This window comes from Pan paniscus, chromosome 22, assembly GCF_029289425.2.
Source record: "Pan paniscus chromosome 22, NHGRI_mPanPan1-v2.0_pri, whole genome shotgun sequence".
NCBI lineage: Eukaryota > Metazoa > Chordata > Mammalia > Primates > Hominidae > Pan > Pan paniscus.
In genome coordinates, this window is record NC_073271.2 from 11,351,197 (window position 1) to 11,364,432 (window position 13,236).

At 36.6% G+C, this 13,236-nt stretch overlaps 1 protein-coding gene across 4 annotated transcripts in view; it reads right to left on the reverse strand.

Annotated features, from left to right (window-relative positions):
- NRIP1 (nuclear receptor interacting protein 1) overlaps positions 1–13,236 on the reverse strand; it is a 332,678-nt gene that overhangs the window by 131,910 nt on the left and 187,532 nt on the right. Inside the window, exon 4 of one of the 4 annotated variants that reach the window (XR_008622455.2) lies at positions 1,618–1,693. The exons of the other annotated variants lie outside the window; for them this stretch is intronic. The gene's annotated coding sequence lies outside the window, so the exon portion shown is untranslated. Of the gene's footprint in view, positions 1–1,617; positions 1,694–13,236 lie in introns of those variants that run through there. 4 annotated transcript variants of the gene reach the window in all.

Here is a 13,236-nt window from a genome sequence, read left to right on the forward strand (position 1 = left end):
GTAGATGACTGTAACACAATGGAAAGTATTTATGCATCTCAACATAGAAAAGATACGGTAAAAATATGGTATTATAATCTTATGGAACCATCATCATATATGCAGTCTATTCACTAAAATGTCATTTTGCGTGATAAGGGCATTTACTCCAATATTGCTTTATTAGATTGGCATCCTTGCTGACTCAAGACCCTTTCCTTATGTACTGATGACCACCTATTGATTCTCAGAAAGTCTTATATTCTCACTCTTGTGCCACCCTCAGTTATTTCCCTCTGCCTTTCACAGCTAACTGTCCACTTCTCCACTTCACACCACTAATCAACTGCTGTGAACTTGGCTTTTACCTTGATCTCAGCTCTTCCAAAAGTCACCAATCATTTCCTAAATGCAAAATATAATGACCTTTTCCCTGTGTCCGTCATACTTTGTATAACATTTGATATTGTAATGAGTTGAATTGAGTCCCTCTCGAAAAAGACAAGTTGAAATCCTAACCTTCAGTATCTCAGAATGTGACCTTATTTGGACACAGAGTTGTGGCAGATGTAATTAGTGATGAAATGAGGTCATACTGGAGCAGAGTTAGCCCCTGATCCAATATTACTGGCATCCTTCTAAGAAGATGGCCATCTGAAAACATATACACAGAGAGGACACACTGTGACAATGAAGGCAGAGATTGGAATTAGGAAGTTGCAAGCCAAGGAGCATCGAAGATTGCCAGGAAACCACCAGAGGTTAAGAAGGGGGCAAGGAAGAATCTCTCAGAAACGTAAGAGAGACTGTGGCCCTGGTGATGCCTTGATTTCAGACTTCTAGCCTCCAGAACTGTGATGTGATCAATTTCTTTGATTTTAGGCAGTTTATGGTGCTTCATTATGGCAGCCCTAGGAAACTGATAGTTACTACTGACCAAAGCTTTATTCTGCACTTACCACAATTTTTTAAATGCTCTTGTCCACAGGGTTCCATACACCATATTTTTCCAGAAGCCTGGCTACAGATTTCATAGGATCACAGGATTCTTTACTGCCTCTCATCTCCTATTTCCTTTTTTTTTCAAACAGGATTTAACTCTGTGTTGCCCAGGCTGGAGTGCAGTGGCACAGTTATAGGTTCACTGCAGCCTCTCCATCTCCTGGGCTCAAGTGATCATTTTCCCTCAGGTGCCCAAGAAGCTAGAACTACAGGCGTGCATCACCACACCCAGCTAATTTTTATTTTTTCATACAGATAAGGTCTCGCTTTGTTGCCCAGGCTGGTCTCTAACTCCTGGCCTCAAGGGATCATCCTGCCTCAGCCTACCAAAGCATTGGAGATACAGGCATGCACCAGCATGTCCAGCCTGATATTCCTTGAAATACCTCAAGCCATCCTGTAGTATCAACTACCACAAATATGTGAGGGCTGCTCCAGTTCATATCTACATCTTGAACCTCTCTAAGTCTCCATGGGTCAACCTCCTGTGTTTTCCTGCAGCACACCAAAGTGAATAATATTCAAAAGGCTCATTCACTCTTTCAAAGTTAGTAACTGTGTTAGCTCATATTCACACTGACATAAAGAAATACCTGAGACTGGGTAATTTATAAAGGAAAGAGGTTTAATTGACTCACAGTTTTGCATTGCTGGGGAGGGCTCAGGAAACTTAACAATCATGGCAGAAAGGGAAGCAGGCAGCAAGGACCTTCTTCACATGGCAGCAGGAGAGAGAATAGTAAATGAGTGAAGCAGGAAAAGTCCCTTATAAAACCATCAGATCTCGTGAGAATTTACTCACTATCATGAGAACAGCATGAGGAAAATCACCCCCATGATCCAATCACCTCCCACCACGTCCCACCCTCGACATGTGGGAATTACGGTGATTACAATTCAAGATGAGATTTGGTGGGGACACAGAGCCAAACCATATCAGTCAACTTTCTTTTTTCTATATCCCTAAGGCTAATCTTCCTGTAGGAGTTCTGCAATGAGACTTGTCACCTCCTGTAGCTTTATAATATTCTTAAAAGCAAGAAATACATCTTTGTGAATTCCTGTCTTAAAGTGAGTTGGAAAAGTCTTGAAAACTCTGACAAAATTGGCATGTTTTCCCTTTCCTTTCTCATTGGCTGGCAGTGAAATCTGATATCTTCTACATCCCAGGACTGCTTCCAAATGGAAACAGTATGGGAACAAGCCTTTCCCTCTCCCTCTTTCACCCCAGGTGAAGAGAAGGAAACCAGCTGGACAGAGATGCCTATGGGAAACTACAGATCAGAGTAAGATGAGGAGACCATAGCGAAGTAGGGAGTGTCTTCCTTTGGGGCCACCAGGAAGGGATCCACCTCTGCTCACCATTCAAAGATCTTTCTTTTGCAGGTTTAAACTAAATTTTATCCTGCTTTGGAAAAATTTAACAGTATAATAAAATTCTGAACTACCAGGAAAAAATATTTGTTTTTCTATTTACATAAAAATTATGTTTTTTATTTACATAAAAATTATAAAATTTTTCATATGAAACTTGTTTCACGAATGGATAGAGAAAAAGCAATGATAAATTTTGATTTGAAAGTGACAATCTTGACAATGTTTAAAAACTACAACATTGGGATGGAATCCAGCCTGCTATTATAAAGGCATCCAAAAACGAACTATAACTTCAAAAAGAAAAATTTTTTTTCTGCATATTGGCATCCAGAAAAATGGCATTTTATATAAAAACAGGAAAGCTGTATTTGAGCCATGCAATTCGGGGGAATTGGTAAGTTGAGGGTCTAATATAAAATGCAGTTTAAAAAAAGACTAAATACAAACTTTACAAACTAAAAAAGTAGACTCCCAGACTACTATTGAAACTCTTTTTACTTACGGATATTTCTCACTGCTAAAGTATCAAAATGGTACCACATTAAAGTAGTCAGGACCATCTTTATCCATCTGATAAATATCTGCGTATCACCTGTATATACTATGGTGAAAGCTATAATTTAACATGTATTTCAGAACCATATATATATATATATATATATATATATATATAGTAACCATGATCCTAAAACCTGATAAAGTCCACAAAATAAAACCCTAGATTGATTGATTGATTGATTGATTGATTTATATTATTTTTTTGAGACAGCGTTTTGCTCTTGTTGCCCAGGCTGGAGTGCAATGGCATGATCTTGGCTCACTGCAACCTCTGCTTCCTGGGTTCAAGTGATTCTCCTGCCTCAGTCTCCTGAGTAGCTGGGATTACAGGCATGCACCACCACACCGGGCAAATTTTTTAGTAGAGATGAGGTTTCACCATGTTGGCCAGGCTGGTCTCGAACTCCTGACCTCAGGTGATCTTCCCAACTTGGCCTCTCAAAGTGCTGGGATTACAGGCATAAGCCACTGCACCCAGCCCCTAGACTTATTTAATTTATGATACAATACTAGAAAATTATAACCCAGGGAATATATCAACCGTTTTTCTACATGTGACTGAGAACTTTCGCTTGACTCACATAAGATTATCCAGGACTCCTAGAATCTAGCTGTAGCGCCATTCCTTTCTCTTCCACTCAAAAAGCAAATCAGAACAGCAAATGGTGACTTTGAGTCTGAGCTATTTTTCAAAAATAGTAAACAATTGGAAAAGATAAATAATTTAAATAGCATTTAAAAATTATTCACAATATATCCTGACAAGTGGGTGGAATACTATATTAATAAATAACAAACCATAGCAAGACTTTTGATTTCATTTTTTAAAAGCAATTTTGAAATTGGTCACTAGAATTTTTTATCACATCAACGGATTAGAGAAGGAAAACCATATGACCACTTTGACAAATTCCAAAATAATAACTGAAGAAAATGTCATGACAAGGTAAGGCTTATTGTTAAAAATGATTTAACATTTTTATCTAGTAAAACTTGTAAAAACCAAGAAGTAGGATTCTTCCTTAACGTGAAGACTATTTATCTTAAATCAATAACTAGAATCATAATTAACTATGATTTTTAAATGTTAAAATGTTTTAGGCAGTAAAATTAAAGCAAGAAACAAGATAAATATGCCTGCTAACATCATATATTTTGTTACTATGGAAGTTTTTGCCAATAAGGCAAGAAAAGAAAAATACAACTTTGGAAAGAAGGAGATAATTTAACATTATGTACAGATGATGCGTGACTGTCTGTCAGCAGACGCTGAGAACCAACTTAGAAACTCTGAGACTATAAGAGTTGAACAGTTGTCTGAGTTCTACCTGAGTAAGACATAGCTAGCCTTCACATACACTAGCGATTGTCATTTATAAAGAGTTTAGGGAAATATTCCATTTATGATTTATAATAGAAATTTTAAAAATATATAGTACCAAAATAAGCTTGGGAAATACGTACATCCTATATAAAGACAACTGAGAAAGTCTAAAGAAAACCAATTTAAGAATGTATAAATAAATAGAAGTCTAAATATATAATGTTTTAGTATAGGAAGCCACAATATCGCACACATGTGAAGTCTCCTCTAATTGCTTTATAGATTAAATACAACTGCAGTAAAAAAATTTTTACAAATTATTTTAATTTGACAAACTGAATTTTTTACATTACATAGGGTAGAATTTAATACATGAAAATATAGATAGCTATTTATGTGATATTACTATGAGAAGCTCTTTTTAAGTATTGATGCAAAACAGTGTTTTCACAGTGTGGTTTGTTCACTATTTCATCTACAAGTAACTAGGTACTTGCTAGTAAACAGTTGCCAGGGCCACACCAAAGGATTGTTACTCTGATTATTAAAGGATATTGACCCAGGTTTATTATACCCTGAGGGTAGGTCCTGAGAATCTGTCTTAAAGAGCACACCAAAAAATTCTGATGCACATTACATTTGAGAACCACTACCAAGCAGAATAAGGCTGATAGATTTACTACACAGTTTGTGAAAATTTATATGAAATAAATACACAAAATCAGGCTGGGCATAGTAGCTCAAGCCTATAATCCCAGCACTTTGGGAGGCCGAGGCAGGTGGAAGACACCAGGAGTTAGAGACCAGCCTGGCTAACATGGTGAAACCCTACTAAAAAAATACAAAAATTAGCCGAGCGTGGTGGTGGATGCCTGTAGTTCCAGCTTCTTGGGAGGCTGAGATACGAGAATCACTTGAACCCATGAGGTGGAGGTTGCAGTGCACCGGGATGGCGTCACTGCACTCCAGTTTGGGTGATGGAGCAAGACCTTGTCTCAAATAAATAAATACACAAAATCAAAAGTCAAAAGAAAACCTGTTTAGAAGCATTACTGTATAATAAAATAAAATATTTAATAATAATAAAAAATCAGTAAGAAAAAATATGACTTTCCTCAGAGAAAAGTGGGCAAAGAATGAGGACAGCCAATTCACAAATAGAAGAATGAAAAGACAAAAAAGCAAATGAAAAAGAATACAAAACAGTTGATACTCACTTGCAAAATAAAACCAGATGCAGCTTTCTTTACAAATTGAGAAAGATGTTTTCTAAGCATAATGACTAGTGTTGGCAAATGAACTTGTCCCTCTCAAATATCATGTGAGACTTTGGTTTGATACAATTTTACTGGAGAGTTATTTAGCAATGTGAATCAAGTATTTAAGAACTGTTAATTCCTTTTGACCTAGTAATTTTACTCCTTAGGAATTATCCCAAGAAAATAATCAGACCTGCACCAAAGATTTATATATGGATACATATACAAAGCACATATTTGCATATAAGGACTACACCCACAGATCCATAACCGTAAAGGCTCAAAGTCACTGACTGTTGGCTTTTAAACTTTTAAACTTTTAAACACAGATACATATCTCTGAGTCTAGTCTTTATATGCAAATATATATGTTTTATATATGTATATTTTTTGAATCATTTTATGTGGTTTATATTTATTCAATTTTTATATGCTTGGTTTAGAAGCATATAAAATGTTCACTTTTCAGAAAACATTAGGAATTGGTTATATTTTAGAAAGAAACGTAGAATATCACATTTCAATTTGGACTAGCACTTTTCAAGTGGCTGGTAACCACATGTGGATAGTGGCTATCCTATCAGCATAGAGCTACACGAAGGGCGTATGACTGCTTATTTTACTATGCTTGCAATTTCTGTAGGTTTGATTTTTTTTTTTTAATAAAATGTTGGCCAGGCACGGTGGTTATGCCTGTAATCCGAGCACTTTTGGAGACCGAGGTGAGCTGATTACCTGAGATCAGGAGTTCGAGACCAACCTGGCCAACATGGTGAAACCCCGTCTCTACTAAAAATCCAAAAAAATTAGCCAGGCGTGGTGGCAAGTGCCTGTAATCCCAGCTACTCGGGAGGCTGAGGCAGGAGAATCACTTGAATCCGGGAGGCAGAGGTTGCAGTGAGCTGAGATCACGCCATTGCACTCCAGCCTGGGTGACAAAACCCAGACTCCTTCTCAAAAAAAAAAAAAAGTTGGGGGAGGAAAGGCCTTTGAAAACACTTGCAATCACATTCATTCTGCTTCAGACTGTTTACTCTTCTTAATCCCTGATAACCATGGTTAATTCACTAGCATTTTTACTTTTCAAGCAGTGACATCCACAAGACCATATTGTGATCTTTCTATTCTTTGCATAGTTTCATGGTTCTTAGAGGAAAAAAAAAGATGTCACACATAACAAACAAACTAACCAGTAGTGACACTAAAATGAGAAAAGGGTTTTGGCATGGCTCAAAAAAGCCATGTATATAATTTTTAAATCAGTGCTGCAATTTGTGGCCCAGCAAGTGAGACGGCATTTTGCTTCCTCCTCAAGAACCCTTTGTTCTTGTCATGAACCAGAATTTAAGCTTCTGCACTCTGTTTCTGGGAGGCAGAGTCCTCTTTGACCTGATCTGTCTCCTTTGACAAGGAGACAGATTTTAGCTTGTCCAAAAAAAGATAACCCCTGCTGCTCCTTGTTTGGAAAAAACACATTCTCCTTCCTGGGAGAGGCTGAAAGAAGAATTGACTACAAAAGAGAATGTAACAAGTCTTCATTTTCAACTCATTTCCCTTTAATTTTTATGCCAAGTACAGCCGTGCCTTGAGTGATGTGGCAACAGGCTGAATTTCCCCTTCTTTCTCAGATTGTCTCTTATTTTGACAACGGCCTCCTTTCGTTAATAAGAAGTCAATGACATGTTCCTCTGTTTTCTTAACAAAAATCTGCACTGCTTGTGGATAGGATGGTCACATACTTTCGCAGTCCACAATGCTGGGGACTAGGGGATAGGAAAAAACGTAGAGAAGCATGTTTTACCCGGAAGAAAATAGTAGCAATGCAGCTACCCTAACTTGAATGGAACAAAGCTAATACTTGTACTTCTTGTTCCTTTCAAATGCCTTTCTTGAATACCTAAGTTCTCATAGTCCTGGAGAATCTTGAGAAACAATAAAACTTTGTGATGTTTTAGAACTTCAAAACTTCTGCACAGGATTGACTTGAAATATCAGAGAGGTTCTTGTGGAAGAGGATGTGAGGGTATCTATTTAAGCCAGCTATCACTACATAGCCAGACTTTTAAGATAAAATTCTAAAGAAAAAAAAAAACTTATTTTAGCTCCTCAAAAGAAGGAAGGAAAAGAAAGGAAGAAATGAAGGAAGGGAGGGAGGGACAGAGAGGGAGGGAGGGTAGGGGTGGAAAAAAACACTTTGCTGCAGTTCACAAAAATTTGATTAAGTGTAATGAAAACTTTAATTTGTTGATAAAAGCACTCAGTTATTAAGTCCTTTTAACTTTACTCATATTTCCCACCATAAATATGTAACATGTATGTATATGTATATGTGTTTATTTCCAAACTTGAAGTTTAAAGGCAATCTCTATACCCTCTCCATATGCATTCTTTAAAATCAAATATAACATAAAATATTTTTCAGATGTTTTCTCTTCTTCAATCTTCAGTGAAGGAAAATATAATTTTCTTTCTTCAGCAGAGATTGCACAGTGGCTTTAATCAAATCAATCCATTTCACCACTAGATATAGAATATTTCCCTAAGGGCCACAAAAAGTCGAAGTTGATTTGTCTTTGTCAAAGCAGATAAGTTGTTAAATGAAAGAAACAGTACCAGAATCTTTCCAACTAACTGAACTAGGAGAGAGGAATAAAGGAGATGAACTCTACGTGCAAACATACATATAATTTCTTTTTTCCTCATCTGTCTCTTGCTCTGTTTCCCCCAGTTCCATCTGCAATAGCAGCCATACAGCACCTAGACTGTTGAGAGATACTGAAACTTGAAAGAAAAGGGAATGTACAATGTGCAAATGCAATATCATTATTCAATAACTTTGCAAATAATTTTATTACCTGAGACACCATGGTTTCTTTGTCTCCTTTTTCTGTGTCCCATTCTCTGCCTCTAGCTGTGGGTCTGTCTCTCTCTTACACATACTCACCTAGAGGGGCATACATATTAATAATGTGTGGGAATTTCTTACTTAAAGCTACTTCCTCTTCAAACCAAGAATAGCAGAATACCTGGATCCAATAAACAAATGATCTTGTCTCGACATCTAAAATAAATTATCTGGCAGAACACTGTAAATGAATACTTAATAGCAAAACTTAATAATAAGGGAACACACAAAGAAGTGCAAAAGTAGGAAGCTTTCTTGTATCACTTCCTCATGCCAAAAACAGAACTGGAAATTGTCACTCAAAAAAAAAACTTTTAAAATATAGTAGTTCAAGTTTCAAACGTGGTCCCAAAAAATCAGATATACAACTGTAATCTCAGTTCTTTATTCTATACACCAACTTTAGATATCTTCCCATAAGTCTTAAAGTAATTTTTGAATACAAATATTTTTCTCCCTTCAGGCTAAGCCCTATGGGCGAGTGCAGAACTCATACAACTGGTTCTACTACCAAACTATAAAATGTTCATGCCCTATTTTTCACATAAGAAGAAAGCAACTTTCTCCTTTTTTCTCATTCTCATTTTAGCCTGAACACCTGGCTTTTTCTGAAGCTATGCCAGGTTCAGATCAGATACTATGAGGGCAGCAATGACTATGGGTTACTGCACACACTATCTCCATGGTTTCTACTGTGAAATCCCTTTAAACTTTCTATCTGGACTATTTTCATGTGCTGTGTATGCGTGAGCACCTCTGGAGGTTATTAAGTAGTTGTTTCATCAATAAATGTTGGTGATGCTTATCTCTATATTTCTCTGGATTCTAGCATGCAAGACTTTTGAGATGACCTACTGAGATAAAGATCTAAGTGACAAGCATTAAAGAGAAAAGACACAATTTGATTGGAAAAGGCTTAAGAAAATACGGAGGTTACTTTCTGCAATACGTGTAGAGGGTAACTGTTCTCCAGTGCTTATCTTTGAACTCTTATTAATTTAGTGTTTGATTCACTATAGTGAACAAAACTGTTCTTTACCTTGAATCAAACACAAAGAATGTAGAATTCATTACCTGGCGATATCCTATCAGTTCAGAATACTCCATAAAGTCTCTACATTTGAAAAAATGGTGGGTGCAAATGTCTGGTTCTATTTTTTAATGCTTTCATTTCACTTTTATGTATGAGAAGTGTGAACGTCTCTCTGTGGTACAACTCCTATCTCCATACTGTTTTCTCCACCCTTGACCTACTTCTCTTTCATTATTTTCCCATTCTAACAATTCCTCTCCCCTTCAAATATCTCATGAACAAGGCTAATTTTCAGTCTCATCACCAACCCTGGCTTGAATGCTCTTGCAGTTTTTTCTAGTAAAATCAAGTAGCCATTTATATTAATTAGGTAGGCTAAACTACTAAAGTAAATATTCCCCAAAATGTAATGGCTCAGATAAAATAGAAGCAGATTTGTCTCTAAAGTAACAGTCTAAGCTGGAGGTTCAGGTCTGTGTGTGTGTCTGTGTGTGTGTGTGTGTGTGCGTGTTTTGGGATGCTGGGGAGTTGGGATTTGGGGGAGGCTTTGCTCTACTCAGGAACCCAACCTAGAATGAGGTTAGTGCTGCCATCTTCAATACGTGGCTTCTAAGGTCTCTCTCGTCATCAGTATTTCAGTCCATGGGAAGGAGAAAAGAGCTATAGGAGAGAGCATGTGAACTTTCAAAGCAAGGTGTGAATAACGGACATCACTTCTGTTCACATTTCACTGGAGCTTATTTAGTCTCATGGCCACACCTAACTGCAGAGGGAGCAGGAAAACAGTCTGTGGCTAGGCAGCTGTGTCCCAGTTGTGATTCTACCTTACTGTGGAAGAAGTAGGGCACAGATCACTACCACACCCTTTAAGCATTGTTATAGTCTTAGTAAGAACATAAAGAGAAAATATAGGTCCAATAATCAGTTGTCCTGGGTTCTTTGCAGAACAAACTATTCCAAGAGCTTACATTAGTCATTTCCAATGGGAACGCATTATAAAAGCCTAATGAAGTATTAGGGTACTCCTATGACCTATTATATATTTCTGTTTCACAGAGGTAGGATAAGAAATATATACTATATATATTATATAAATATATCAGAAATGTATTATATATATTTAATATATATTTCTTGATATAATATATCTATAATGTATCTAGAAATATATATTAAATATAGCTAATTATTATATATTTAGATATATATTTATATATTATATAAATTATATTTCTATATGTAATATTTTAAAATATATTAAATATATATTTCTTATATATGAACATAATATGTTTCTACATAATATATCTATAATATATCAGAATACATTTAATATATCTATAATTTAATATATGTTTTATGTTTATGATATAGAAATTTCATACATTATATATCTGTGATGTAGATATATATAATAGATATAGAAATATACATTAAATAGGCTGAGCGCGGTGGCTCACACCTGTAATCCCAGCACTTTGGGATGCTGAGGTGGGAGGATCACGAGGTCAGGAGATCAAGACCATCTTGGCCAAAATGGTGAAACCCTGTCTCTACTAAAAATACAAAAATTAGCTGGATGTGATCATGGGCACCTGTAATCCCAGCTACTTTGGAGGCTGAGGCAGGAGAATCGCTTGAACCCGGGAGGCAGAGGTTGCAGTGAGCCAAGGTTGTGCCACTGCATTCCAGCCTGGTGACAGAGCTAGACTCCATCTCAAAAAAAAAAAAAAAAGAAATATATATTAAATATAATTTTTGTTTTTATATATAAATATATATTATATATAGAAATGTATTAAATATATATTATACACACACACACCATTTGGAAAGGCTAAAATCATTATGTAGTTGCATAGTGTTAGAAACCAAATTGAAGGAGTCTTTCACTGCTAAATATAAGAAGGATTTAGTTTAGGCCTATGAAGCCAGTGCCCAGCATTTCCATAATCAAATAAAAGATAATGACTAACAGGGAAACTGAGAAGGCAATCAGCCCTCAGATAGAGTGCAAACAGACAATATTCATAAGTAAGAATAGGACATATGTCCTAGTTAAGCTGGCACCCCTTTTTTAATAATGGGTCTCTAAAATAAAGGCAGAGTTAGCAATATAGACAGAAAATTTCATTTGACCATTCAGAGCCACGGCTCAAAAACATCAAAACTGACTATCATTCTGGTAGCATCACTGAAGTTTGAAGATCAATGAAGTTTGAAGGCAAAACCTAGGAGGAAAGCCTGGAGTATGTTTAGACCTTCAATGACTAAACTCTTGATACAGAATGCTAAGAAGACTTGTCTAAGGAGTACAGCCAAATAAAAGTAGGAAGACAAGAGACAGAGCAAGACCCTTTCACTGAGATCAGACAGAAATACAGATCATAGCAGGCTACAATAAGCTGTCTAGACCCAATTTTTTAAGAACAGTGAAAGAGGGGTAGAGAACTCTCTGCCCAATCCTGTCTCACAACCCTGATCGATACTCTGATATGTCATGCAAAGAGGTCAGCCAGGTTAGGTAATGGAGGTCTCCTGACCCATTGACCTTGTTTTGGCATTAGACATTCAACTTTTTGCCATTAAATGTCAGATCAATTCCCAATGATTTGAACATTACCCAGAAGTCTTTGGCTTCCTGGAATCTTTAATGAAAAAAAAATACAAACACTACCATTTCCAAGAGCCTAATGAATTATTATTCACCACATTAGCTTAATCCATTTCCCTTGCTCAATTTTTAATATTCTTGTTTCAGCTGGATTTCAGCATTTATAATGCACATGTGTGTTTTTTTATCTATGTAATTTTCAGTGTAGGTTTATATCTATCTTTTTTGTACACAAATAATCTTTCTTTCTCAGAGTCTTATAACTTACCATAAACTGTCTGTTTTCTCCTATAGTCCTTACCAGAATTACCCTGATATTACAATTATAGATGAAAAGGTTTTTCTCTGTTTAGGTCAAGGAAGGCTGTGTTTATCTTTTATTCTATATGATATCTTGCATTCAGTAGACATTCATACACAAGTTAGTAAAATTTGGGCCCAGCTGTACTCCCTTCAACTTGATGTGGTCAAGGGGAAACAAAAGGGAGGCCCATACATACAGCTACTATAAATTTATAGGGTATACAAATTTTCCCCTTAGGAATAAGGTGGGCCAGTCTCTTTGGACCTCCCAAAGAAGAATCAAGTCTGGTTTTCAAATGAAAGCTTCAGAGTATGAAGCAATATTTCACAAATTATTAGAGCTTTTTAAGGGCATGCCCTCTGCCTAGCAGTACTGGATAAACAGGTATTTAGCAGCAATAATTCCTAACTCATCTTTTATATCTCAGGGATCACCAAGAGTTTCCTGTTTCCAGAGACTGGCACATCTTTTTGATGGGCATGATACATGTTATTTGAATGACTGATTGAATGAATAAATGAGCCAACAATTGCCATCCCTAGATACCAACAAATTTCCAACTGGCATCTGCCTGCTTGTTAGTGTCATTTCCATTAGGTGTGACAAGTTGTAACCTAAAATAACACCTCATTGAGACACTAGTTCACTTTCAGCACTGCTGGGGACAAGGAAGGGAGAAGACTACAGCTCCTTGCACAACCGGCCTCCCACTCCCATTGTACCTGCTGTACAATTATTGCTATTTTGGCTGCCAAAGCTCCATTAAGAGCTCTGGAGCTCCTGGCATTTGCAGGGATACTCTACTAAATTTAAGCCCCAAAGATGACTTATTCTTGCCAGCTGGGTGCATCAAACCAAAGGAACAATACCAGACAAATATA